A 6667-nucleotide genomic window follows, 5' to 3' on the forward strand; every position below is an offset into this window, starting at 1 on the left:
TGTGCACACGGTTTGGGAAGAGGAAATGCCTCGGGTTCCCCAGATCCGCCTCCCGGTCCATAAGGACAGATTCGGGTACCCGATTAACAGCTTGGCACAGAGGGAGGCAGGACCCGCGACCTGCTGGAGGCTACCCTGGGGGGAGGGGATCATCTCCCCTTTCCGGCTCCGAGCGACTCGTAACTCTGGCTTCAGCTCTCAGGGAAAGAGTGCCCCGGGGGTGGGGGGCGGAGAGAAAGGAGACTAGAAAAATCCTCAAATGCCTTAAGGGCGGGACCCGGGAGGAAGGGCCGGGGCAGCCACGGCGGTGGGCGAGGTTAGCTCAGCCACTGCCAGACGGCGGGACTCCAAGCTCCGAGGCGGTGGGATTTTATTGGGGCCTCTCCAGCTTCTGTGTTCTGCTGAGGTGTGCTCGGAATGGGGAAAGAGAAAATATAGAATTCCATTTATTCAGAAAAGGGACATTCGGTCTGAATTACCATGGCCCACGTTTTGCTTTTGACGCACGCAGCGCGGGGACCATCTTTTCCAAAACAACTTCTGCACTAGTTTAGTAACTGATAAAATTAATGAAGGGGGTGGGGGGGTAACAGGTCATTTTATCCTCCTGGCCTTTTTCTTTATTTTTATTATGCGAAAAGGCTCTTATGTGTTATTGTTATTAGTTTTTCTGTGGTGTTGTCTTATTTGCCTGAAGGGTGTGAACTCAGAGGCATATGGGCTGTTCAACACATCATTTGTTCTCTTGCTTTCCTCTTGTTGAGCCAACTAAGCGTCTTCGTTATTTTTATTCTTGAAAGCAGAAACAGGTGATAGGAGTACTGATGAACTTTGTTTACAGAAGCACATTCTGACTCCTTTCCCTGACTGGCTGAAGACCCCCGAAGCTTTGAAAGCCCTGCTTTCCTCACCAAAGTTCTTGGAGCCCATTTCTCAAACCCCTTCCATAGGCCCTCCCTCCGCTGCCGAAAAGAACGGTAAATAACTGTGTGTGTGTGTGTGTGTGTGTGCGCGCGCGCGCGTTTTTAACCGCGTTTGGTTTAGATTTCAGATACACCAGAAGAGCTAAGGCCCTCACTCGACATCACTTGATGAGGGCCTTTTCTCCCTTAATCTGGGGACTAATGTCCCTCCTCGTCGCTGGATTCCGAGGAGACACCAGGCGTCCACGCAGGCAGAAGTTTTCTCGGCTACCGAGCCCCCACGGGCAGACTCGCCCGAGCTGCATATCCCGTCGTGTCCACTAGAGGGCACTGGCCCCTCGCGGCTCGCGGCGCGGCCGGCCGCCTCCCGCTCCTCCAGCTCAAATTAGCCGCGCGTTAATTAACACCCGAGTCCATCAAGGCGAGTTCCGCGGTACGGTACTCCAGCAGGGCTTATATAGGCAATCCAAACCCAGCCAAAGCAAACGTCCCCAAACCCAACACTTCCAGCATGTCCAAAATGGGAGACAGGCGCCTGAGTAACCCGGGCCAAGGTATAGTGCCATCACGCTTTAACTTTTGTTCGGTGGGGCTTGCTAAATTGCTGTGAAGATAGCATTCTCCGCAAGCGCAGGTTCAGCGGCCGGCTCTGCGCGCCAGCGTTTGGAGGCTGGGCAGCGCGCGTTCCGGCTCCTCCAGCCCACTGATCCTCTGGGCAGATTTCTCCAACTCGGTAGCCACCGGGGAGAGGGGCCCATGTCTACACCGTCTTAGGGGCACACGAATGTAAAGGAATATTTATTTAGGGTGTAGAGTACAAAAAAAAAAAAAAAAGTCCAGATGTCTTTGAAATCGGTAGAGGAAAGAAACAGAAACGACGACGTTTCTCATGCCTATTGATTCTGTCTGGGGAAGTGGGGATGGGGGGCATTGAGAAGGACGCAAGGAAATCAATCGATCCTGGTGATTTTAACCCGCTAGGAAGGGGGAGCCTGCCGATGTCCAGGGAAGGTCCCTGCTTTTTGCTGAGTGAGCGTGGTTTTGTTTTTGAAAGATCCACACGGAGCTTGAGGTCTGGCTTCCCCCCCACCCCAATCAAAGCCCAAAAAGCATTTTCCACTATGAACTAGGGAGACTGAGTCATGTCTCCAGGGGCTCAACTAAATCCCTAAGAACGGTATGAAAGGAAGCCCGGGTTCATTCCAATAGCACTATCCAAGTTCTTGATATTTATAAACCGCCACGACAAATTCCTTTGACACTGTGTCCTGGTGGGTGGAGGGGTCACCTGAGGAGCTTGTAATTCTTTTGTAGAAAACTCTCGGAAACATTAATACAAGTTCTGACAGATGAGTTTACACGGTCCGAGGTCTTTCGCCTTAGCTGGGGAGCAGGAGGTTTGGGGAGGAGGATTGTGGATATCCTAGCAGTTTGGGGACTCATCTTTTTTCACGGAGGCATTGGTGCAGACCCCAAAGATCTGGACAGTCAGGTCTTTGGGAGAGCAGGATTCAGTGCTTTAACCACCGTTGGCCCAAACTGCACATCTATAGGTGAAAGATACCTGACGGGCCCTCATTGCCGGATAGGGTTTCTCTTGGGTTGGTTTAGTGATGGCCGATTAATGAAGCCACTGTCCGCCTTCAGGGTAAAGTGGCATCCCATCAGGCCCCGCCTTGAGTACCTCCAAGATGGGCATCAGTAGTACCCAGGAGGCGAACGCGGGCCGCGAGTGAGGGCCCCGCAGCAGGTGAGTAGCCCGCGTCTAATGAGGCCAGAGGGGGCGCCCCAGGGAGCCCACCCTAGCCTGGAGCAGCAAGGGGCGTCGGATGTCCTCTGAGGTCTCGGGATCCTCATAAACCGCGGCTTTGCCTTTTTCTCGTCCCGGATGTACTGGGGAGCCACCCTTGAAGGCTCCCCTCCAGGATCCAGCCCCCACCTTTCCCCCAGACCGAGGCGCCGCCCTCCAGCCCGAAATTCGTTCCTCTTCCCCTTGGCCTCTGGCCGGGGCGCTGCCGAGCCCCAGTTCCAAGCCCGAGGCCGCCAGCACCGGATCTAGCTCCAGCACCGCACAGGTGTCAGCTTGAGCTGGCATTAGGTAATGGATTTGGCAGCCCGGGCTCTAACCAAACGGAATTAAGGAGGGTGGGGTTTTCTCTTTTCCTTTTTTCTGTTGACTACATCTGGTATCAGGTGTTCTTGATCCGCGGCAGCAGGTGTTTTTTGCAGGAAAAGACCAAAAGGAATGGCGGTCTTGGTCAAGGCGCTCCCGGAGAGGGGCCCGAGGCAGGCCTAGGGGCTGGGACGAGCCTCCAGCGCCCCCTTCCCTAGGCGCTCACCTGAGGTCGCCCACTGCAGCCTCGCGTGGCCTGAAGTCCAGGCGCAAGGGGCGTGGCGCTGCTTGCTCCCGCTTGCTCTCTGTTTTGTGGCCAAAGTCCCTCGGGTAGAAACTGTGGGGTTCTACCCCATGACTATTCGACTTTTATTAGCCTACCAATCCCCTTGCAAGTGTGGCTGAGTGTGAATTAGGACGCAAAACCAGAAGATTCTAGGTAAAATACCTTGGCAGGCAACAGGGAGCTCCGCCTTCATCTGGGTAGCTTTGCCTGAGAGCTGCTTCCGCCGTCACAGGTCTCTAAAAATCATCCAAAAAGAGCCAGTTCGGGACCCTTTCTAAGATACAAGACCATGGGACTCTTGCTCAGAGTTTTAAAAAACATTTTACCGATTTTGGTAAGTTGTAGAGGGAATTTAATACAGTCCGCCTCCATTTTATTAGACAGAAACGAAAGAAAATTTAGGAATGGTGGCATCTCCCTCCCCAAGCCTTCAGTTTACTTGTGGACGCCAAATAGTTGCCTTCATGGAATTCGATGCTAAGGGCTGGTCTGAACCCTTAGAGACCCAAGGAAGGTTTTGAGACTTAAAGAGCCAAACGCTCAATTTTGGGGAGTGGGCTTAATTTTGGATGATAAAATAGGGAATAATGTTTAAGTGACCAACTCTGAGGCTAAATTTGAATCTGTGTGTTTAGACCCGACAGGACTAATTCATATTAAAAGTGATAAGAAGGTTAAAAACAAAGTCTTGGAGAGTTGTGACAGTAAATGTGAAGAGGCTGGGCGTCCAAGTGGTTATTTACAGGAGATTTACAGGAGAGTTGGGATAAGTATCCCAACTCCTTAATTCCTGACTGATGAGTTCAGCCAGAAACTCACATTCATAAAGACTTGAGTTGCAACTACAGAAATGAAAATATGTCTCTTTCTCTGGAGTAGCTCCCATTTATTAGATAAAGCTGCCAGGTAAAGCGGGCAGACCCTTTACACTGATATTTACATGGCCCCAAAATGCCCCCGTATCTCTGTGTTGTTAATTGTAGCAGGACCCCAGCAATGACTACCTATAAATGAGATTTTAGAAAATCTTGGAATAGATAATCAGGGAGAAGAGTAATATCTGCAGGAGAATTTTAAAAACAAAGTTTAAACTAGCCCCATTAAATACATCATGTTCAAAACTGTTTAGTAGTGAATGCTTGCTGTCTTTGATGCTGTGACCGTCACTGATTGTTATCACAGGAGCTCTCAGCAAAAAGAATCAGGAAGCAGCACCTCCTTACCCCCCACCCTTTTTTTTAATGCACAAGAATTTCTTCATGAATCCCATTTGCTGGATCTTATCTGCCAGCTGAAGATTCTGTCCTGATCCAGATAGGGACCAGCCCTGACATGCAGCCGTATGCTTCTGGGCGGAACTTGGAGATAAAACAATGTTTTCATGCCAAAATGACAAAATGCTTTTGCCCAGAATCAGGTTGTGTTTTCAAGTTACCTTTCCTGTCTGATCACGCGGTGCTTAAAAGACTGATAACTTAAACTCAGTGCAGTCACCGCCGAACCAGTTTCAGATTTGGGGTTTTTCTTGAGTCCTCATAAAGGGTCCCAAACCTTCAAAAGGGGCAGGCCAGACACAGTTGGGGCTACTTGGTGTCTAATTCAAGCCTTTGGGGACATTTTGCTAGCAAGAAAGATGAAATCTCCGAGGTTGTAGATGATTTAAAAGACTAAGAAAAGGAATGTAATTTATAAAGTTTGCTGTTTAAACTATAAAAGGAAAAGTTTTTGCAAAATGGTAAACCCTATTTAAATGTGACCCAAAGTTTCTTTTTTCCTCCTTTATCTATTAGATAATCAGTTACTTTCTTTCACATTAATTGTTCTGTACCTCAAAGCTATGCCTTGTTGAGCCTCACCCCCTCTGCCAGAAACTCAATCCTAAGGTCTCAGAAGCAGACTGTGGCTGATAATTTCAAAGAAAGAGCCAAAATGGTATTCAATAAGCAGAGCAGTTTAATTATTAAGCAATTGTTAAATGATTTTAAAAAAATGAGTTATATCTCCATCATGCCATTGTACTATAGCCTGAACGTTGCCCTTATACAAATACCCATTTCTAAACGGGTGGCTGATCCACGGAGACTGCACTCATTCTCAGAAACCGAGCCCCAAACCACGCGGGTGCGCGACGGCTGGGATGCCGCTGTGCGCGAGCGTGCGTTCCTGGCCCAGCGACCCCTGAGCGCAGGCTGGGCTAAGGGCTGCGTGTTTCCTACTTCCCCTCCTATCGCCGCTTTCCTAAAGAATTTTTAAAACTCCATTTCGGATTAGTAAAATATGATCCTTGTCTAATAGATTGCACACCAGCTCGTTTTGATCATGGGAAATATTTTTATTTGCCTATGACTAACAATTTTTTAAAGAACAACTTCGTTTGTTTCATTTTCCTTCAAAACTATGGTGGGCACAACGTTTTATAATCCTTATTCTGGAACAAGATGTGACAGGTAAACGGGTTCTAAAACGTGCCAAATGTTCCAATAATTTAATGCTCAGAGATTTTTTTTTAATGCCACAGGATGGTTCTATATAACTCTATAGCAATAATAATCCCTTAACCAAAATATACAATGCATTGTTCACCAAACCATCCAGTAGTTTCACTGGAGTGGGAGAAGGAGGATGGTTACCGTGACATCATTGCTATTATTTAAACAGCTAGGGGAGAATACAATTGTTAATAAAAGCCATCTCCCCTCCCCTCATGGTTTCCTCTCCCCCTCTGGCATTTTATGACGTGTCATCCACGATAAATGCAAGCAGAATTATGTCGATCCGAGTAGCCTACAGTATAACTACAATATCGCATCTACAGGTCAGCAAGGAAAGGCAGAGGAAAATTACCATATTTAAGGGATAGTTGTTTGAGAAAATATACGTATTTATGAGTTTAGGGTGCTGATGTTCAAAGTTTTTCTCTTTATAAATGTGTATGTGTGTATGTGTGTGTGTACACAGAGTTCTATAAACGCTTGTGTGCACCCTCTGTAGTATCCCCGTGTTTGCACATTGAAGGCGGCCATGTAATCGTTCCATGGGGCTGGCTTAATGCAGTTAACAGAGAACTAATGGGTCGTCTATGTCGAAAAGCATGCTCCTATTTTTTAATCCCATCACGTAATGAATTGGCTTCCACCTTTGTGCATCATGGATGCTCCTGTCCAAAAAAAATTTTTTTTTCAACCACTTTTGGTTCATTCATGACCAAAAATGACCCCCCTTGTGTCTCTGCAACTATTCTTTATTTTTTAAAACCTATTTTCTTATTTAATAATAATAATTATAAACAATCCTTGCTGTATAGAAACTCAGTTGAAATGATCCGGTGAGCTCCCGCCTTGGTCC

The sequence above is a fragment of the Balaenoptera physalus genome (genome assembly GCF_965194825.1).
Source record: "Balaenoptera physalus genome assembly, chromosome: 3".
Classification (NCBI taxonomy): domain Eukaryota; kingdom Metazoa; phylum Chordata; class Mammalia; order Artiodactyla; family Balaenopteridae; genus Balaenoptera; species Balaenoptera physalus.